Raw genomic sequence first — 23,819 nt, forward strand, 5'->3', positions numbered from 1 at the left:
GCTTAGTATAAACAGTTCACAAAGTACAGTATTCCTGTTTTTGTTCACCAGTAGTTAAGCTCATAAAATGCACACTACATAGCCCTAGTATCTAAAACTTAAGAAAAAGTTGGAGAACCTGAACGGAATTGCATAGACCTGAATGAAAATGGCTGTCCATATTGTGAGGGCTGATAGAAATTGGCCATTTCAATTTTACTCTGCACCGTATGGGTTCAGAGTTAGCAATGTCTTCTGAAGTGACATCATCTTAAATGGCTGTGTCTGTTTGGCATTCATGAAAGTTCTCACTTCAGGTCTGGCCATGCTATCTTGATATACATGTTGCAGATGAGAAATTACGGCATGCAGCCTCTGCCAAGGTGGAGGAAATTGTGTCGCTAAAATAATAAAGGCAAAGATGAAGGCATGTCTGAAGCACTTTTCATGTATATATATCTCCAGTGTTTTATTCTGGGCAGACTATCAAAATATAACCCTATACATAATCCTAAAAAAGCATAAACAGACTATTTCTTTTTGTTACCATTTTCACTTCTTTTACTCCAACCTATAAACACTAAGAACATTTTCCGGGCTTCAACGTTTATAAAATTACATAACCTAGATGCTTTCAGTGTAAATTAACCTCTAATAGAATCCTAGAAGCCCAATTTAAGTGCTCAGAATTCTATTCTGGGTTCTAGTGATATAAAATATGAAGTTTCCAGTAAACTTAAATGATTGCTATTGTGTGTACCTGAGGTATAAAAGTCATTGCCTTTTATGCTCAGGTTTAGCTTTCATTAGTTTTAGCCCATCTGCAGAATTTTGGAAAGAATGGCATCACAGAAATGCCACTTGACTTATAAGGTTTGACCACTTGGAGGAAACGATCTGAGGCAGAAAGAGAATGAATGTGGTGGGTTGGGGTGGTGTGGTGGATGGGGGACTGCCTGGAAACCAGAGAAATGAAAATAGCTGAGGGAGAAACTTTCCTGTGTGCTTTAGCAATTACTGCCAGAGCAATTGTTCCACATTTGCAGTTTATAGATGTGAGACTTCAGGAACATATACATGAGAAAGTGTTACTGCAAGTGACAGCTTAAGCCACATGTACCTACACTTTCACCAAGTCCATGCATTCAAAATCAAACCTGGCATGTACAAATTAACCCACAATTCAGGAATGACACTTAGTCCTTAAAAATTATCTGGTCAGCTACTGATGACTTGGACCCAAAATACCACATTCACTGTGTGAAGGATGGCCACTGAGCATGTTTCATTATCAAGCTCATGACTGCATTATTCAGGTAGAAATGGAGAAGCATTTCTAAGCCCCCAACTTAATTTTCTATAACTGTTAATCATTTTCTAAACCAAATTATTTTATGACCCTAAATTCCAATCCTAAAAGTAATATATAAATCCAATCCTAAATGTTACAGTGCAGTATTGGAGGTAGATCTCAGGATATATATTATCCCAGCCTACTCACCCTGCATTTTTTGACTTCTCTGTGTCTCAGTGCTTTTAACACTGAACCAGTTGATAGTGTCCAAATCGAGCTGTCAATGGTGAAGCTGGGAGAGGAGAGTTATTCAAGATCTAGAGAAGTATCAAGGATCAATAATGAAATGACAAGATTGTGAGGAAGGCAGACAGTGGCAAACTGTCAGCATTTTGGTAACGTTTTTATCTTCAGCTGTGATAGGGTGATGCAGAGTCCAGATGGGGATGAATGGAAGCCAATAAATCAACAGGCATAAATGATCAAAATACTACAGAATATTTACTTATTTATGCTGGAAAACTCACTATTTTTAGACTTCATCCACTTGGCCACTCAGTAACATTCACGCAGTTGACTGATCTTTTTCAGAACCACAAACATTCTAGATGATACTTTGCACTTTGCATACCTTATTTTATTAAACATTCATAAGGAGACTATGTCAGCTTCTATTTTATCCCCACTTTTCACGTTAAAGAGACTGAAGCTCAGAGAGGTAAAGCAACTCACCCTGCATTACACATTCAGGTCTGTGGGACCCTAGAAGCCTAGACATTGACCAGTGTACTTGGTTGTGTCTTTTGTATCATATTGGAAAGGAAGTGAAGACCTTAAAGGGGATATATATGGATGATGACAGGGATTAGTAGAGTGGATGTCTCTAGGCAACATAAGATCATTTTAAAGGAATAGTTAAGCAAGCAATCTAGAAGCACAGAAGCTTGAGGTCAGGTGGGAAGTATTAATAGATGACAAAAGACCAGGTGCAGAGATAAAAGGAGAACATTGAGGACTGAAAGAACAAGAACTGAAAGAACATCAAGAACTGAAAGAGCAAGTTATTTGGTGCTTCATTCAGATGAATGGTGACATCACCTAGATGGTGTTCTCAAAATGCATGTATAAGATGAGCCACTGGAGTATGAAGGAAGTGTCAGAATGTTAATCTAATACTAGTTACATAATATTAGTTATGAACAATAAATATTTTATGAATATTAAACATATAAATTGATCCTAGTGGTAGTGTCAGCTGCTACTGTTTCTGCTCTTCTGATTTTTCTCTTCCTACTTCTTCTAATTCCTATTTCTATTCCTCTCCTTTTTCCTCCTCTTCTCCTCCTCCTCCTCTTCTTCCTTCTCCTCTTTCTCCTTATTCTTCCCCTTGGACATACATGAAGCAGTCATGTATAATGTACATTTCCCGATATATCCTGAAAGATAAGCAGAAATTTTACAGCACAGAAGGGTTGACAGTGTATTGTGGTTTACCTGAGCCTAATGCAGTGAATTTATAAATTACAGTATCTGGTTTTAACTATAGTAACCCTTTTCCAAATTGAAAAATGGTTCTAAAAGATTTCTGAAGAAAACTATGGATTTGCAAAAATTAACAATGCAAGAGCGAGCAAAGAAGACAATGGCAGAGCTGCTGTAATTTCTGCTTCTAGCACAAGTGCTTGGTTGGCCACATTAGAAAGTAAAATATGGATGATTAATCCCACCAACATATTCATACCACAATTCTCTTACTGAGAACACTCATGTTTTTGTACATTAAAAAATAAAATAATATGAATTTATGTCATTTTATTGCTTCTTGAGATTTAGATTCACCTGTGGCCTTGGAGAGAGGCCTAATAGATGTGGGGTGGGATGGAGCATTCTGCATTGGGATGGTCCCATGGGCAGTGGCAGCCGTGGAGGCAGATTTCGGGAATCTGCATCCTTGGTCCAGTAGGTGGAATAGGTGGTCGAAGTAGCCAGTTAGCAACAAGCAAGCACATATAACATTTGTCATAGGGGGCAGGCTGAGGTGGTAGGCAGTGGTCCTGAGCATCGTGGATGTGCTAGTCTGTGCTCCACACTTCACAGTGAGTCAGCAGTGGATTGTGTAAGAAGTTTAGATTTCCATTTTCCTTTAGGCAGAGAAAATTTGTTTCCCCCTATCCATGGCTTTTAGATGGTAGAAAAGTTTACTGGTTTAAATTATTATCTTCTCTCCCCCTTCTAAAGAGATATTCAAGTCCTAACCCCCAGTGCATGTAAATGTAACAGATACTTACTTGGAAATAAGGTCTTTGAAAATGTATATCAAGTTACAATGAGGTCATAGTGGATTAGGGTAATCCCTAATCAAATGACTGATTTTCTTTTAAGAAAAGGAAAATTTGGACACAGAGACAGACATGTAGGGGACAATACCATGTGAAAATGGAGGCAGATGTTGGAGTGATGCATCTACAAGCCAAGAAATGTCAAAGATTGCTTGCAACCATCAGAAGCTAGCAGAGAGGCATGGAACAGATTCCCTCTCAGAACCTCCAGAAGTAACCAGCACTGCTGACATCTGGATTTAGGATTCTAGCAGCCTCTGTACTGTGAGAGAATAAGTTTGTTTATTTTATTTTAAGTTCCAGGATACATGTGCAGGATGTGCAGTTGTTACATAGGTAAACCTGTGCCACGATGGTTTGCTGTACCTATCAACCCATCACCTAGGTATTAAGCCCCGCATGCATTAGCTGTTTATCCTGATGCTCTCCCTCCCCACCCTCTCCACAGGCCCCAGTGGGTGGTGCTGTTCCCCTCCCTGTGTCCATAGTTTCCATTGTTTTAAGCCATTGAGTTTGTGGTAATTTGTTTTGGCAGTCCTGGGAAACTAATATAGAAAGGTAGAGATTAGCTCTCTATTTTAGGAGGAAGTTAGTTGATTTGCCCATTACACACCACTATTAAAGGGTAGATTCAAGGCTAGCTATATGAACTTGGATGTGTTACTACTATACTTGGACTTTAATTTCATCTAGAAAAGGAATGGGCTAGAACCTTGGGGCAATTTCCAGTTTTCATAAATTTCTTCAAGTCAAAAATTGTGTACTTAAATGTGCTCCTCTTTCTCTTCTTTCCTCCTAATAATAAAACATTGAGTTATTATATGCTACTTTGTTTTCAGCAGGAGTTAAAACATAACTAGTTCAATACATTTTAGACCAGGGGTGCTCAAACCTTAGCATGCATCTGAGTTACCTGTAGGCCTTCATAAACACAGAGTACTGGTTCCCACCCTCCAGAGTTCCTATTTAATAGGTCTGGGAAATTGCATTTATGACAAGTTTTCAAGTGATGTTGATGCTGCTGGCCTGAATGCCACATTTTGAGAAACATTGCTCTAGTATCATGTTATCTAAGCATCTTTTTGATTTTAACCAGGGTCACTGTGATGTTCTTGTATGATAGTGAAGTGAACTAGTAGCAAGGCAGGTTTGACCTGCATATATGTTAATAGAGTTGGTGGGCGAAGATGATGGCATTATCTTCTGATTGCTTCTGTTTGGTAGTAGAATAGGGAGTCATCAGATGACAGTGAGGAGAGCAGGAAGAAGTATGGGATGTTTGAAAGTAGAGGACTAGCTGTGAAACTGTCAACATGAAGAGGGGGAGAATCGACTGATGAGAAAATGTGGTAGGTTTTCTGGGCAGTTCCAAAGGCTCACAGTTAGTGGTTTAAAGTGAGACTGGTTAGCAGTGTGGCTGGTTTTTATCAATCATGGGAGCTGCTTATGTGCAGTCATGAAGTGTGCAGAGATTTAATCTAGCTAGAGTTGGACTTTTGTCAGGCAAATGCAACGAAGTATGATGCCAGAAGAGTTGAGGATATACATAAATAAATGGCAATGGTGATAGACCATGGGCTAAGGTGGGAAGGAAGGGAAGTGAGGTCTGGGTGGACAGTGAAAAGGTGACCAAGTTAATGGACTAGATTCAAAGTTGGGATGGACAGTTGTTGAAATTGGGGTACTGGAAATATAGGAGTCAATGGTTAGATACTTAGATTGTGATTTTTGTAGATAATAGAATAATGTCAGTAAAGAAATCACTTAGTTGCCTATAATAGCAAACCTAACTAAGGCTGTCTTTATGGTTAAGTCTATTTATTTATTTATTTATTTATTTATTTATTTTTGAGATGGAGTCTCGCTCTGTCGCCTAGGCTGGAGTGCAATGGTGCCATCTTGGCTCATTGCAAGCTCCGCCTCCTGGGTTCACACCATTCTCCTGCCTCAGCCTCCCAAGTAGCTGGGACTACAGGTGCCGGCCACCACACCCGGCTAATTTTTTGTATTTTTAGTAGAGACGGGGTTTCACTGTGTTAGTCAGGATGGTCTCGATTTCCTGACCTCGTGATCCCCCCGCCTCGGCCTTCCAGAGTGCTGGGATTACAGGTGTGAGCCACTGTGCCCAGCCAAGTCTTGAATTTAATTTTGACACTTATCAAGAAGCCTCCAGGTAGACAATCCAAGACAGTTACTTACTGTTGCCATCAATAACTCAGTTTTCCCTCCCTGGCTCCCCGTTTTTATATAGTGATGGATGCAGTTTTTTTTACTATTTATTTTATTTATTTTTAGGACTTTGGGATCTATGTTCATAAGAGTGATTGAACTACATATTTTTTTCTTTTCTTGTAATATCCTTCTAACGCTTTGATTAGTCATACACTAACCTCATCAAAGAAGCTGTGCCATTTTGTTTTTGTTTTTGTTTTCCCCTATTCTCTGGAAGGGATTGTGTAAGATTAATGTATTTTTTTTTCCCCTGAGTGGCTGGAAAAATCCCCTGGTAAAGTCATTTGGATCTGGAGTTTTCTTGGTGTAATGTGTCTGAAAGATTCAAATTTATCAATGCAGTTGACTCTTGAACAATGTGGGGATTAGGGACACCAACCCCCATGTGGTCAAATAACTATGTATGACTTCTGAGTCTCCCAAAACCTAACTATTAATCACCTACTGTTAACTGGAAGCCTTACTGATAACATAAATAGTTGATTAACACATATTTTATATGTTATATGTATTATATACTGTATTCTTACAATAAAGTAGCTAGAGAAAATAAAATGTTATTAAGAAAATCATAAGGAAGAGAAAATGTATCTACTATTGAGTGGAAATGGATCATCATAAAGGTCATTTTCATCTCTTCAGATTGAGTAGGCTGAGGAGGAGGAGGAAGAGTTGGCCTTGTTGTCTCAAAGGTGGCAGAGGTGGCAGAGGTGGAAAGAGAGGTAGGAGAGGCAGGCACATTAGGTGTAACTTTACAGAAATACAGTAATTTCTGTCTGACTTTGCACTTTCTTTCTCCAAAAATGTTTCTATATGGTACCAATACTTCATCCACCATTTGCTTTAGTTTCTGTGCCTATATCATGGAAGGGTCCATGTAGTGAAAGAAGTCAAAGGCAGTCTTGAATAATTGGAACCCTTCTGGCAAATTGTCTGATGTCCATTTGTTTTCTGGCACCACTTCTTCTATGACTTCTTCCCCACCATCTGGTACTGGCTGAGAAGCATTCATCTCCATAATGTTGTCTTCTGTTAACTGCTTGCATGTGGTGTCTATTAGCTCTTGAATTTCTCTAAAACCCATATCTTGAAATCCTTCCATCCATACCTGCTTTCCATATTCACAGTCTCTTTTATGATTTATTTGATTGGCTCTGTCATAAATCCTGTGAAGTCACACACAACCCCTCGACAAAGTTTTCTCCAACAGAAATGTATTGTTTCAGGCTTGATGGCTTTCATGGCTTTTTCTAAAACAACGATGGCATCTTCAATTGTGTAATTCTTCCAGACTTTCATGATGTTTTCTCTATCAAGGTTCTCACCCATGGTGTTAAAATTTATTCCATTGAGTGCCAAGGGCAATGAGCCTTAAAGATCCTGTAACCCCATGGTCTAGAGGCTGAATTAGAGACATTGTGTTTGGGGGTAAGTAGACCACTTTGGTGCCTTTGGTGTTAAACTCATGGAGTTCTGGGTGGCCAGGAGCATTGTCTAATATCAAAAGAACTTTAAAAAGCAGTCTCTTACTCTCAAGGTACATCCTGACTTCAGAGACAGAGCATTGACAGAATCAATCCAGAAAAAGGGTTCTCATCAAGGCCTTCTTGTGTACAACAAAAAGACTGGCAACTGGTGTTTATTTTTTACCTTCAAATCTCAGGGGAAGGCTGAGCATGGTGGCTCTTGTGTGTAATCTCACTGCTTTGGGAGGCCAAAGTGGGAGGATTGTTTGAGGCCAGAAGTTCAAGGCTGCAGTGAGTCATGATTAAGCCACTGCACTCCAGCCTGGGGAACACAGTGAGACCTTGTCTCTAAAACAAAACAAAGCAAAACAAACAACAACAAAAGCAACAGAAACCTCAGGGGTTAGCAGCTTTATAGATAAGGATAGTCCTGATCATAAACCCAAATGTATTTGCACAAAACAGTAGAGTTAGACTATCCTTTTCTGCCTTAAATCCTGGCATTCACTTCTCTTCCTTACTAATAAATGTTCATTGTGATATTCCTTTTTTTCTGTAATAGGGCACTTTTATCTGCATCAAAAACCTGTTCAGGTAGATGTTCTTTATCTTCAACCATTTTCTTTCTTTTTTTGTTTTGTTTTGTTTTGTTTGAGACAAGGTCTCACTCTTTCCCAGGCTGGAGTGCAGTGGTGCGATCTGGACTCACTGCAACCTACTCCTACCAGGCTCAAGTGATCCTCCCAGCTCAGCCTCTTGAGTAGGTGGGACTACAAGTGCATGCCACCATGCTTGGCTACGTATATAGATATATTTTGTAGAGACAGGGTTTCACCATGTTGCCCAGGCTGGTATGAAACTCCTCGGCTCAGGTGATCCACCCACGTTGACCTCCCAAAGTGCTGCAATTACAGGTGTGAGCCACTGTTCTTGGCCTATCTTCAATCATTTTCTTAATGGCATCTGGGAAGGTATCTGTTGCCTTTTGACTGGCAGAAGCTGCTTTTCCTATTGTTTTGACATTTTAAAAGCCAAACTTCCTTCTAAAATTATCCAACCATCCTTTGCTGGCATTAAATTCTCCAGCTTTAGATGCTTCATTTTCTTTTTGCTTTGAACTGTCAGCTGCATTTTCAATATAAGATAAAAGGGTATCTCACAAAAAGTGCAAGGCTTTTGCACCTGCTGGTGTAGCTGCAGCTATGGGTTCACAAGCTTCCTTTCCATTTTTTCAATGGTACTTATTGCTGGATTTATTTCTCTTGAAATGGCGGGGCTACTGCAGTTACAAGATCTCAATCTCTGATGCGTATCCGGCAATTCAACTTTGTCTTGTAATGTCATGACTGCTGTGTGCTTCTTGGGAGCATTGCCAGCATCACTAGTGGCATTTCGTATGGATCACATGGTGTGATTCAAGGTTTAAAGTATTGCCCTAAACACAATAAAAAATATGTGAGAACTGCAAGAGGCCATTTTTTTCTGTGATGTACGATTTACTGTTGAGACAAACTGCTCATGCAGAGATTATTAGCATCACAAGGCATTTAAAATGGATATTTGCAACACTTGAGCTCACTGCAATAGCCATAGGAGGTGGCTATGAAACTGTTACAGTAGTACAGTGTGAACTACAGTTAATTTCATGCCATTTTAAAACCACATCTTTACATTTGTTTATGTTTCTCTTGACTGCAAATGGTACCATGTATGGTGTATGTTTGTGTACATAACTTTAGTTAAACATAAAGCTTTACTTTGATAAACCTAAACTTCTTATAATAGCTTTCTGTATGTTTTATGGTAGTAAATAAGTAGACTAGTATCTACATATATTTTATACATTCAAGACATATCCAACTTTTTCTTATATTTTTTAAATATTTGAGAGCTTTTATTAAATTGTCACAAATCTCCTAAATTTTTTTCAGTATATTTACTGAAATAAAACCTGTGTATGGGTGGACCCATGTAATTCAAACCCAAGTTGCTTAGGGGTCAACTATAGATAAAGCTATGAAGATTTCATATTTGTTTTTGTGCTAATTTTGATAAATTTTGTTTTTCTAAAAAATATTTTTAAAATAAAATTTATTGTCATAAAGTTGTTTATATATCCTAGGATGAGATGTGGTTCCTTAACCAAAAACATCAGTATATTCTGGGATATTGTTAGAAATGCAAATTCTTAAGCCATGTGCCAGACCTACTGAATAAGAAACTCTAAAGATGGGGCACAACACCTTGTATTTTAAGAAGGCCTCAGGTGATCCTAATGCGTGCTAACGTTTAAGAACTGCTGCTCTGTTAAGTTTCAGCAGTACCCTGCAATATTGGTATGCAGTCTTTTCATTATTATTTTATCATAATATTATTTTATTTTAATTTTCTACTGTGATTTCTTCTTTGATAGAAGGGTTAGACAGGTTTTGCTTAATTCTTAAATATTTGTGGGGTTTTTTGTTTTTTATTTCAAACTTAATTTCATGATGGTCAGAAAATATATTTTGTATGAGGTCAGTTTTTAGAAATTTGTACATATTCATTTTTGGTACTGGTTTCATGTGAACCAGAAAAGAATGTGCATGATGAAGTTTTTAGTATAGCGCTGATATATATTAATTAGGTCAGGTTTGTTAATGTTCAAATCTTATTCATGCTTACTTGTTTTACCTCTTATATGTGTTTGCTTATTTTATCTCTTTTCAACATAATTATGTTAAAATTTCCCATTACAATTAGAATTTGTCTTTTTCTGGTTTTAGTTCATTAAATTGTATTTATTTGAAGGCTACATTATTCAATGCATAAAAATGTAGAATTGTTGTATCTCCTTAGTTGATTGACAGTTTTATCACCGAAATGGTCCCCTTTATGTCTAATAATGCATTGACTTATCTTTATTTCACCTGGTGTTAACATAGCTATGACAATTTTCTTTAAGTTAGCGTTTCATGGTGTATCCTTTTGAGATTAAAAAAATTTTTACATGTCATAATTAAGGTGTGTCCCTCAAAAGCGGTGTATAAATAGGTTTTAATTTTTGTCAGGTTTAAAATTTTGTCTTCTAATCGAAGTACTTATTTCATGTTCATAAATCTACCATTTTATATCTGTTCCCTATTAATTTCATGTTTATAAATCTATCTTGTTCTACTTTCTCTCTTAGCTATTTTTTTAACTTTGGTTTTGCCTAATTTTATTCTTATTTTTTTCTGTTGGCTTCTTAGTTTTGCTTCTTAAATTTTCACTGCACTTTTAGTAGTTAACCTATTGCAGTATCAATCCTTGATTTATTAGAATCGTCCTCATATTGGTACTTAAGGCAATTTCCCGAAAATGTAAGAACATTAAGTACTGTAATTTCATTTACTCCTTTCAAATTTTTGCACTATCATTATGTATTTAATTCTATAAACATTATACATTCTACAAGGCATTATTATTTTGTATGCATTTAGATATGCCATATATTAACTTTATTAATGTTCATTTATTTATTTAAATATCTGCCTCCCAGAAGAACTTCCTGTAGTGTTTTCCTTACGTTTGCTTAGAGTAGCTTTGCTGCAGACAATTTTTCTTTAAAAAAAATTTATTGAGATAAAATACAACTTACCATCTTTACCATTTTTAAGTATACAGTTCTGTAGTAATTAATATACTCATATTCTTTTTCTTCATCTTAAAATTTTCACATGTTAAAATTTTAAAGATTAAATTTTTTTTTTTTTTTTAAACAGACTTTCACTCTCGTTGCCCAGGCTGGAGTGCAATGGCATGGTCTCGGCTCACTGCAACCTCCACCTCCCAGGTACAAGCAATTCTTCTCTCTCAGCCTCCCAAGTAGCTAGGATTACAGGGCATGCATCACCACGCCTGGCTAATTTTTTTGTATTTAGTAGAGATGGGATTTTACCATGTTAGTCAGGCTGATCGCAAACTCCTGACCTCAGGTGATCCACCCGCCTCAGCCTCCTAAAGTGCTGGGATTGCAGGCGTGCACCACCACGCCCGGCCTAAAAGATTTTTTTAAAGATAGTTTTGCTGATTGTAGATTTCTAGGTTGGCAGTTATTATCTTCCAATATTTTGGCATATATTTTACTTTCTCCTTCAGCTTCCATTGTTTCTTTAGAGAAGTCAGCTAACATTCTTATTGTTGCTTCTTTGAAGGTATTATGTCTGGTTTTTCTGGCTGATTTTAAGATTTTTTTGCTTTGCTCTTGGTGTTCAGTAATTCACTGTGATGTGTCTCAATATGGTTTTCTTTATATTTATCACAGTTGAATAGTAGTATTTCTTATATGCGTGGCTTCTATTTTCCCAGATATTATGACTTCTTCTATCTTTTCTTCCATGTCTTCCATCAGTTCTCCCCCACCCTCATCTTATCCTGCTCTTCTAGTTCTCAGTTTGACAATTAGACTGATACAAATTAAACCATGGCCAGAAGTGGAAGGCTTAGACATTTTTCAATGTTTTGCTCTGCTACCCTCAGTATATTGGCTTTGATCCTTATGCTTCTTACCTCATGGCTTCCAGTAACTGCTGCAACTCCAAGTCACATGTCTGTGCTCCAGGCGAGAAGAAAGAGAAAGTGAAAGAGGCTGTGGACTTTCATTTATATTTAATGTGGTCACCATGTGGGACCCTAGAATAAAGCTTTTAGCTTTTGCACTCTCTACGGTAGATGCAGGCAAGGGAGAGTTACAAATGATCTTTGGATAGCTAGTTGTCAACATCTGCCACAACAATTACTGGCAATGACAATATCTAGGTTTCAACAATGCAAATGGGTGGCTGAATTGGGATGGCAGGTAAGATCATTGAGAGTAAGAAAGTTAAGAACTGAAAGACTAAGATCTAAAATGAACATTCTACATGAATATTGAAATCAGCATTGGGGAATATTGAAATCAGCATTGGGGAAGATGGGATGGAAGTAAGACTTGAAAAATTACCTATTGGGTACAATGTTTACTATTTGGGTGATGGGTACAGTTAAAGCCCGAACTCCACCACTATGCAATATATCCATGTAACAAATCTGCACGTGTGTACCCTGAATCTATTAAAAAAAAAAAAAAAGCAAGGAGAAATTTGTATAAAAGTAGCAAAAACAAAACTGGCAGCTGATATAAGCTGCAATATAAATGCCACCACATCCCTGACTCCTGGGGGGAGCCACTCTGTTATACTCAGTATGATTCCTCAGTGGGTCTTTAGAAAGATTATATACAGTAGCTCACAACATAATTCACGTGTTTGCATCCTTCACTGGCTTTCTTCTTTCCCTGTCTCATTTTGCATACTCTCTAAATTGTGTTTTCTGCAATCTCTGGAATAAACTACATGTAAAGGAAGAGGAAGAGGAAGAAGAAGAGGAGGAGGGAGGAGGAGGAGGGAGGAGGAGGAGGGAGGAGGAGGAGGGGGAAGAGAAAGAAGAAGGAGGAGGAGGAGAAGGAGAAAGGAAAAGAAAAGAAATCAGCAAGAGTCAGATGTAGTAAGGAAGAGAAAACAGTGATTTGGTGCTAACACATTTAATATCTATGATGGGAGATTACTTGAAAAAGAGGAGTAAGAGATGGCATTGTCTGATGCATATGTTTATAAGTAGCTGTGTGTGTGTGTGTGTGTGTGAGAGAGAGAGAGAGAGAGAGAGAAATAATGGTCTAGACCAAGAAAGATACTATGTATTTATGTACATTTTCTGAACATTATGTTACTTACTGTCCTAACTGAATAAAACTGGAGTCTCCTTGAAGACACTACTTCTCTTGCAGTGCTCTCTTAATTAAAGTCTTCCTCAAATCCCCACCATTGATGTGGAAGTAGCAAAGTTTCACTTTGGTTTTTATTGCTACTTTTCTTATGTCTCCCTCTTACACTAAAAGTCACTAATATTAAATCTATCAAACTGAACCACATCCTACCTCCTAAACTTTTTGGAGACAACTGCAGAACTCACTAATCACTCTTCGTTATTTCCTGAGTGGTTGAATTTCAGGTTTGAGGGCACTGCCCCCAACACTGCTCCTGTCTGCATTCATCTTAGTGACTGTAATATTAACATAATCTTTCAAATATCCTGGTTTTTCAATTCCTAAATCTCCTTTATTCTAATTATTTTGTCCTATATTCTATCTTAGCCAACTATTGTTCTCTGGGCCATAATGTAAGACTTATTACCAATAACTAAAAGCTTTTCTTAACCATAACTTCAGTTATTCTGTTTTCTGACCACAACTTCCCATCTTTCTAGTTTATTTCTGCTGTTATTCCAACTCCCAAAATTATTTCTACTCCACCTAAATCTACCGCCTTCTTACTATCCCTCACTTCACTGAAATCATTTTTCTCTTTTATTCAGCATAATTTCAATTGTCATTCACTATAAGAAATGATGCCCTTGTCTTTCTGTCCTTTTGCTGTGCTTGCCAGCCGTAATCCTTAACTCTCTGTTTAGTCAGCACATATCCAGGTGAATGTACTGGAAACAATAAGAAACTGTGCTGACTGCTCTCAGTTTAAATTCATGACCACAAAATCATAAGTATATCCTTAAAGCTGCCCACAATCTTAAAACATTTCTATACACTATTCATTCCACTAGGCTAGATTTTGATTTTACATCTTTTCTCTGCACCAATCTCCAAAACTTCCTCTCCTACCTTACTTTTAGCTAATGATGTTGCTTCCAATTTCACCAAGAAAATAAAAGCCATCAGAAAAGAACTTCTGCACACTCCTAACACCACATCTCCCAATCTACCTATATTAGTTCCCATTATTCCTTTTTTCCTGTTACTGCCAAAGAATTATCCACATATCTATCAAAGGTCAACATTTTCACCTGTGTACTGGATTTCATCTTCCTTGCTCAAAGACTTCACTCCAGCAATTTTTCTTTTTTATTTATGAATATTATTATCAGCATAAAATACACTGAAGTTTCTCACTTTCAAAAAAACTTTCTTGATACCACACTCTTTGGATCAGTTAACTTTTAATGTATGAGAAATTATCCTGAAATGTACTGGCTTTTAATGTATGAGAAATTATCTTGAAATGTACTGGCTTAAAACAATACTCATTCTCTCTTGAACCTACCCTACTCAACACTTTGACCCACCACTCCACAGATGCATTTTGCCAAAGTCACCAATGACCTCCATGTGAGTAAATCTATTTTCAGTCATTTTCTTTCTTAACCGTCAGCGGTTGATTTATTACATTTTCTTTTTAAAATACTTTCTTCACTTAACTTCTAGGATATCACATTCTACTGTTGTTGTTTTTTTCATATCATTGAATACATTAAGTTTTCTTTGCTGGTTACTTCTCTTCACTTTCTAAATATGAAAGTGGGCGAAGGTTTGGCCCTTGGACATTTTCCCTATCTATGCTAATTCTCTGGCTGACCTCATTTAGTTTTATTCCTTAATCAGTGTTCTCTTAACTCCAACATTTATATTTCCAATCTGGACTTAATGCCCAGATTCTAGACACTTTTATCAAACAGCTTACTTTTATATGTCTAGTAGGTGCTATAAATGTAACATACACAAAATAGACTTTGTTATTTTCTTCCAAACCTACTCCTCCAGAGTACTCCCCTTCTATGTTCTTTATAATCTTCTTTAAAAATTATTCAGAATTCAATGTTTTCTTAACAACCAAATTTATATATCATATATTGCCTGGACTATTACAATCCTCTCCCAGTTGGCTTCTCTGCTTCTGGATTTACCCTCTTTTGGTCTGTTCTCAGCAAATCAGAATAATCCTTTTAAAACTTAATTATATCTCATTAACAATTTGCTCAAAACCCAATAAATATTTGTTGAATGAATGAATACTAGGAAGACTGAATAGATTTTCGTATTTATTGGACATTTGGATTGGTACTTCCCAGAATTGCTAATTCATATCCATGATCAATTAAAACTTTTTTTAAAACAAAACCTCTTTAATATTAATCAATCCTTTATCTTTAAAAAGCATTACAAATATATTTGCACAAACTATGGTTTTCCTACTGACTTTTTAATTGAACTTTTTTTACCCGTATAGTTAAAAATATATATAAATTGGCCAGGCACAGTGGCTCACACCTGTAATCCCAGCACTTTGGGAGGCCGAGGCAGGCAGATCATGAGGTCAGGAGATCAAGACCATCCTGGCTAACACAGTGAAACCCCGTCTCTACTAAAAATACAAAAATATTAGCCGGGCATGGTGGCAGGCTAATAAAATAAAAACACATTTTATTTAATATTTTTTTGAATTTTACATTATTTTAAAATTTTATTTGAAATTTTTTATATATGGTACAAGATAGGTAAGATATGAAGATAACTTATTGTACCATCATTATTTTATAAACTGTTCACACTTAATTTTTCATACATTTATTTCTGATTATATTGGTTTTATCTTTGTTAACTGGTAATGTCAAGTTCCTTTTCAATACTCTTAGTATTCATGAGTACTATTTCAGAAATTTGTTCTTTCTCTAAAACCTAAGATAATTTTATCTAGCTCTTCTTCCCCTTTCCCAAAACAAGAGAGTTGGGATTAAAATTGGGGAGACATTACATTTTTATGTTAATTTTAGGATAATTTATATTTCCCATTCAAGAACATACTTAATTTTGTTCAGATAATATTTCATATCCCCAATAAGACTTTATACTTTTGTTGGTAACTCTTTTATTGGAACTTTTACCATTTACATTTTTAGATAGTTATTGCTAACATGGAAACACTATTTTATATATTTACCTTGTATCTAGCCACCCTACCAAGTTCTTTTACTAAATACTATCTACTAAATTTTTAAGTATGCAAGCATATTATCTGCAAAGTAGATCATAGTATCTCATTGTTTCTAACATTTATATTAATTTTTAAATTTTACTTTTTTATTCCATTCAAAAGGACCTCCCCAAAAGTTTAGTTAATGATGGTAATGGCAAACATCTCTATGTTTTCCTCTGCATTTAATAAAAATGCAACCACTCGGATTGATGGCTACCTTTCTTTAAAGCTGAATAATATTTTCCCTATATATTAATAGTTTTTTTATATTTAGTTTTTTTAGTAAGACTGTCAGCTTATGACATTTGTAGTTTTGTGTTATTAACTTGATTATATTGACATGATTATGCCTTTCATTCATTATTGTCCTTGAGATATCCAAATTTATTCCACTTTATTAATAATTTTTCATAATTAACACAAAAATACTATAATTAATCAGAATTAATGCAGTTCTTTCCAGTCCCTACTTCCAAACTCAGCTTCCAGCTCATTTTGCCTATTTCTAAATAATCTCCTTGCTCAGATTAAAAAAATGGCCAGCTCATGAGAGAGTCTTTTCTTAAAGACTGTAAACTTTTTTGGAAGGCAAATGTGGTTTAGCATTTTTTTCCTGGCTAACTTAATAAAATTATTTAACACAGTGCCTCATACGTGGTAGGTACATAATAGTCATTTTTTCCTTTCTTCTTCTTCTGGACAACTATTTCTGGTTTCTCCTATTATTCCTTCTATAGCGTGACTTCAAGCTCCTACATTGTGCTGTTACTCTTTTCTGGATTTGTTCTAATGATTTATATTTTCTCTTTAAATGTCACTTCTAGAATGAAAACTAGAGCTCTAGATGTGGTGTGATCAGCAAGAGTAATGTTATATAGATGTAGATCTATATAAACATAGATCTATATAAACATAGATGTAGATCTATATAAACATAGATCTATATAAACATAGATGTAGATCTATATAAATATCTACATAGATGTAGATCTGTATAAACATAGATGTAGACATAAAGCTGTATATCTATATGATGTCCATATAGACCTATAGATGTAGACATAAAGATATATGTCTATATCATCTATATAAATATGGATGTAGACATAAAGCTATAGATGATACAGATATAAAGATACAGGACCGCACATGATATTCTCAGCATCATTCTAGGACATAGTAAGCTATGAATAAATATTTGTTTATCAGAAGCAGCAGCAACAGCCACATTATTAGCATCATTATGTTTTTAATTCACTACCTATGCAATTTTTTCCTAAAATCAGTATCTTGTATACTTTTTGAATTTTATTTTACTCTTTCTAGTATCTATGGGGCATTGTAAAAAAATTGGACAGCTGTTTGTTTAAAGTTGTATCTAATGTTCTAATGTTTACAGGTTTTCATATTGAGAAATGGTACTGTCTTCTCTTTCAGTTATTTTATCAGTGGAAATGCTTCAGATCTTTCTAAAATGCTGGTGCAGGTAAGTTAACTGAAATTAGGTTATAATTAGACCTAACAGTTTTTCCTGTGCACATATTTTATCAATAATTTGAAATACAATCTTGGCATTTGTTTTATATTGGTGATAGTTATACTAAGTCTCAGCAAGTGTAGATTTGCTGTGTTAAAGTAAATACACATCTTTACAACTGGAATTTAAGATCCCTTTCAGGTTATTAGTTAGAAAATGTAAGTTGTTTTCTCCCCATCTTCATGGATTTATCTACCTTTGGTCTTCGATGTTGGTGATCTTCAGATGGGGTCTCTGAGTGGACATCCTTTTTGTTGATGTTGATACTATTCCTTTCTGTTTATTAGTTTTGCTTCTAACTGTCAGGCCCCTCTGCTGCAGGTCTGTTGGGGTTTGCTGGAGGTCCACTCCAGACCCTGTTTGCCTGGGTAACACCAGCAGAGGCTGCAGAACAGCAAAGATTGCTGCCTGTTCCTTCCTCTGGAAGCTTCGTCCCAGAGGGGCACCCGCCAGATGCCAGCCAGACCTCTCCTGTATGAGGTGTCTGTCAGCCCCTACTGGGAGATGTCTCCCAGTCAGGATGCATGGGGGTCAGGGACCCACTGACGAGGCAGTCTGTCTCTTATCAGAGCTTGAACGCTGGGCCAGGAGATCTGCTGCTCTCTTCAGAGCTGTCAGGAAAGGATGTTTAAGTCTGCTGAAGCTGCACCCACCCACAGCTGCCCCTTCCCCCAGGTGCTCTGTCCCAGGGAGATGGGGGTTTTATCTGTAAGTCCCTGACTGGGGCTGCTGCCTTTTTTTCAGAGATGTCCTGCTCAGAGACAAGGAATCGTAAGCAATTAGATCTTTAAAATGACTTTACATTAGCCTACTTTCTTCCCATATGTACCATTTATACGGTATAATCTGTATGGGAAAGGAGGCACTTCAAGGTTTAAAAGAATATAAATTTTGGATTTAATGTTTTTGATCTTAACATATTTGTGTCTCAACAGGGAAGACAATTAGAAATGTAACAAGAGGGTTCTATTTGATTCATTTAAAAAATAGAAAGTGGCACCCAGGGTGAGGCTGGTATGTCAAACAATTACTGAGAGCAATGCCACCGTTTGCCTATGTGTGTGTGTGTGTATGTGTGTGTGAATTAGGATCTGTTTTTTAATGGACACTCTATTTACACAGTAACATTCCTTGAAGCAATATATGCAGATTCATTCTCGACATAAGTTTTTTTGCTTTTGCTAAAATAGTTTTTGCTTAAAGTTATTCCCTCTCTTTTCTGGCTACAACTACTTCCCAGCTTCTCCTTGATTTTTTCAATGACTCAGGAAAAGAGTAACATGATTTAAGTCCTGTTTCTCATGACTGTAATTACAAGACTAGTTTAGTTCCACTTTCTTGTAGACGAATTCCTACATTTTGCTGATGTTTTGGCCCATTCTTATAAACTCCACTGTCTGGGGCGCAGGAAGCATTCTGACAAATTGTCTCTTTGGGAAGAGAAGTATATTTTATTGAGTCAATTATCTTGATAAATCACGTTATATTTGAGTTTTTGTAGTTTTGTGGATAAACATTTTTACTTGGAATCCCTTTGTTGTTCACTGCGTTAGCACCCATTATTCAAACAATCCTTGATCTTGTCATTAGTAGTATATGTAGAGAAGAATTCACTGTAGGAATTTAAGAAGTGACTTTTCAACACAGCTTCTCTAGTACAGTATTTCATATCCCACACATAATTCAAAATAAAAGTAAGAAATAAAAATCTATTGGAAAGACTTGGCACAAAATTCAACAGATTCCACGTAAGAAATACTGATTAGAACATATTCTACTAGGGTGTAGAGATGAGGATTATGTCTCAAATATTTGTTTTAAGCTTATTGGAAATACCATCTATTAGTAAAAATTACTTCTTTGGAATGAGATAAGAAAATTCTGAATATGGACTCAGATGCCAAAATATGTTAATAGCATAAAATACAGACATGAAATGAGAAGGCAGTTTCACCAAAGACACAAGAGAAATTAAATCACATACATTTTACAATGTAAACTAAAATAGACTATACAAAAATACCTTGCTAATAGAGAAATGGGTGATCAGTTTGTTGTTGTTACTTTTTTTGTTGCTGTTTCTTAATGGTTATTTAATACCTACCTGTAGTGCAATTATATGTTGTAGAATTCTGTAACAAAAAAAGGCCTAAACCAAGGAGATGACTTAAATAAAAATAAACGTTTCAAAGATTCAAGTAATTTATCAGGAAATACTTAAAGTACATCCTATAATTTTTTTTTAAACTTGAAAATCGCACCTCACATTTTGTCTGGAGAGTTAGGCAACATCTGTATTTTTCAACTTTGTCAGTTACTCAGGACCTATTACAGACCACACAACTTTGAGCTTTGAAAGAAACCCACAAATATATAATTTAACTCATTGTGTAGTTAAGGAAATAGGACTGAAGAAATTAATGATTTACTGGACATCAAGTTACATGCAAGCCAATTTTTAACCTAGACTTCTAAATGTCCAGTCCAATGCTTTCACCACTATTGCCTGGTAGATATCACATATTATTAAGTTTGTTTTGTGTTTTCTGGATTGTATTTAGCATAATTCTGAGACTTAGAAGAGGTTCAATAAATGCTTATTACATGTATAAATGAAAAATGGCCTGGAGGTAGCATAAGTCAATATTCCATTTTTCTTCATAGCTTTCATCAAACAAACCTTATATTTATTCCTGGAATCTATTGCACACCACAAATCAAATGTGCATAGCAAATAGATTTTTTTTAAACCTAGCCCATCCAAACTGATCTTGAACTTCTCTGTGCTTGTTCAACAATTCTGGTGCAGAGTTTAAAAAACTTGTAGGTTTTATTTTGAGGTTACAAGTTTCAGTCCAGGACTGAAAATATTTAATAGTAATCTGCAAAGTTCAAGGATTGTAATTCTGGGAGCTCAGAAAGAATTCATAGCCCTTGTTCTCAGGAGCTCTGCAGACAAAGATGCCAAAGGCATATCAGATTGCCTTCTAATACAGGGAGTAACAAGTAACAATGACACACTGATTGCTTACTTATGAAAATTATTTCCATAATGATATAATATTAGAAGACAAATTCAGCTGCCTGACCTGCACAGGAGATGGAATTGAATGTAGGGTGTTAGATCAGAGTGGAGTAGGGTTTGAAAAAACAGAATAAAAGCAGTACCTAGGAAAACTATTGGGATAGGCAGAACATGAGTTCTGAAATAAGATCTGAATTGAAATGCTTCTTTACTGTGCAATTTAGACAATATAATCTGCTGAGCTCAATTAGCTTATGTATAACCTGGAGTGAAGATGCCTATCTTGTAGGGTTATTGTAAGGATAAAACAGGATTCGGAGGAGAACCAGCCAGTGTAGGCATTACCCGCTTTCGTGTTGTTTCAAATATATTTTTTATATTTTAGATACGTGTGTGTGTGTGTGTGTGTGTGTGTGTGTGTGTGTGTCTTCATTGCTGCACTCAACAATTTGACCCTAAGTAACTCACAGATAGCATTCTGGAGGTGCTTCAAAAATACTAAGGAAGTCTAACCTTCTGGATGTTAAAATACAACTTTTATACTGGTTCTACTTGCCTTCAATGGAAATTATTGAAGAAAAAAATCAGCCGGGAATGAGGAAATAATAAAACTGCTTTGAAATGATGAAGTAAAGAAAGTAGCTTGGAAAAAACATGCCTGAAGGCAGGTCACAACTTGAAATACAGTTGCTATGTTCCATACTGGGCAGAGCAGTAGAGTGTGTCTAAAGTACCACCAAAGTAGTCTAGTACACCACAATATCACAATATCCAGTAGTCCCCCCCACCTCTCTCTTTAAGCTCCCTCTGTCCTTTCTCTCTCTCTTCTCTCTCCATTGCCTCCTCTCTCTCTGTACACTCTCTTTCTTTTCTCTGACTCCTCCGTTTCCTCTCTGACTCCTCTCTCTCCTTTCTCCTCCACCCTATTCACAGGTTGGATAAAGTTTCTGACAAAGGATACAGCTATTCAGCTAGAATGCACGAGCCACTGAGAGCAAGTGCGAAGCCAGTACACCTTGAAGGAGCTTCTTGAGGCCCATCAGATTCTCAGGTTGGAATGCCGGGAAGTGTTCTTAGTGTTAGGAAGATTCCATGTGTAAGGCAGGAACTCACTAGTTCTGAAGAGCTTAACATATGGCTGTACCATTGCTCTTTTTCAATAGGGCTTACAATGTTCTTTAGGGCAGCATGTAGATTTAATATTTCTATTAAAGGGAATGCTTGTAGACATTAGGAGCCTCCTGGTTTTTAAGTCAACACAGCATCAGGACCATATTGTTATCCTGTGAAGAGCAAAGTGGCTGATTTCTCTCCTTATGTCCAGATACATTCTGGATAATCCATTCCCCACAGTTACAGTCTGACTCTGGATTTTGGAATATCTTTTTATGAAATGGATAGGTCTTATAGTGAATTGAGTCTTAGGACTAGAATCTTAAATCCATTCTCAATTTTTATGAAGTCACCAACCTTTCGCACACATGCTTTAAAAAAGCCTGTCTATGAACAGAAATTCACTCCTGTGCTTATCACCTGATAGAAGTACAAAACTGAATATAAAACACACATAATTTGTATTGGTCAGTGTATAATGCATTAAAAACAAATTTATTTTTCTTTGAGGAAACTTTGTACTGCACTCCCCTTTTTAAGATCATCAACTCGTTCCCCCTTTAAATGCCTAAATCAACACTAATTAGATTTGAGCAGCCATTTCTTCATGCTGGCCTTTTATTTTTGTCCTCCTATTTTTTCCCTTAACTCACCTAAATCTTCCTCTCGTTTTTTATCTTTTCTCCCTTCCTCCCTCCTTATTGCACATAATTCAAATATCAAAAATATAAAAAGTTATTTAATGAAACATTGCTTCCCCACTAGCTCTCTACTTTCTCAGTATGTATCTTGCCTCCCTCATTACTCAGGTAATCACTATTACTTGTTTCTTTTTTCACTTATAAAGAATTTTTATATAAATGCAAACCAATAAAATAGGAAATTTCACTTCCTCTTTTAAAGCTAAAAGTAATAGCATGTTATACACATTTTATTCAACAACAGATTGTATTCAACTTTCTGCTGTTAAGAAGAGTTGCAATAAATAACCTCATACATGCGTCACTTCACACATATTAATTATATCTCAAGATAATTCCTAGGAGTCACTTTGATAAATATTACCAAAATGCTCACCAAAGATGCAGTACCAATTTATACTCTCATCAGCCATGGATTAAAATCTATCCTAAAATTCTTCCAGTTGAATATGTCATGAACTTTTGGATTTTTACCAATCTGAATGGGAAGAGGGAAACATGTTTTTTCAGTGTTGTTTAAATCTGTATTTCTCTATTGTGAATAAGGTTAAGTATCTTTTAAAATATTTAAAAAAACTATATTTGCATTCCTGTGAACTGTCTTTGCATATTCTTTGCCCACTTTTTTCTTTTGGGCTATTGATGATTTTCTTATCAAGTGGTAGGTCTTTATATGCCAGGAAGATTAAGGTTTTGTGACAAAGTTTGGGAATATATTTTTAAATTTAGTTTGCCATTTGCCTTTCTGACTATGTTGATAATGTTTATTTTATGTGTTTCCATGCAAAAATTTAATTTTTATGTAGTCAAATGTATTCATTTTTTTCTCCCTACAGCCTCTGAATATTATGTCATAATGAGAAAGTTTTTGTTTCTAAACTGAGGCTATAGCCTCTGAATATTATGTCATAATGAGAAAGTTTTTGTTTCTAAACTGAGGCTATAAATTAATTCTTTCATGTTTTCTTCTATGATTTTGTATTTCATATTAAATATTTAACTTATTTAAATATTTCTTCTAGGCCAGGTGCGGTGGCTCACACCTGTAATCCCAGCACTTTGGGAGGCTGAGGCGGGTGGATCACCTGAGGGCAGGAGTTTGAGACCAGCCTGACCAACATGGTGAAACCCCATCTCTACTAAATACAAAAAGTCTGCCGGGTGTGGTGGCACATGCCTGTAATCCCAGCTACTTGGGAGGCTGAGGCAGGAGAATCACTTGAACCTGGGTGGGGAAGTTGTAGTGAGTCGAGATTGTGCCATTGCACTCCAGCCTAGGCAACAAGAGCGAAAATCCGTCTCAAAAATAAA

General features: G+C 36.2%; 1 long non-coding RNA gene across 2 annotated transcripts in view; it reads right to left on the reverse strand.

The window, feature by feature from the left end:
* Positions 1-21,750, reverse strand: part of LOC112135734 (uncharacterized) — a 43,157-nt gene extending 21,407 nt beyond the window's left edge. For both annotated transcript variants that reach the window (XR_008511856.1, XR_008511855.1), the window contains exons 1-2: positions 21,656-21,750; positions 1,481-1,590 (exon numbers count right to left, since the gene is read on the reverse strand). This is a non-coding gene — a long non-coding RNA (uncharacterized LOC112135734). The remainder of the gene's footprint in view (positions 1-1,480; positions 1,591-21,655) is intronic.
* Between the last annotated feature and the right edge of the window lie 2,069 nt (positions 21,751-23,819).

This window comes from Pongo abelii, chromosome 10 (assembly GCF_028885655.2).
Source record: "Pongo abelii isolate AG06213 chromosome 10, NHGRI_mPonAbe1-v2.0_pri, whole genome shotgun sequence".
Lineage (NCBI taxonomy): Eukaryota > Metazoa > Chordata > Mammalia > Primates > Hominidae > Pongo > Pongo abelii.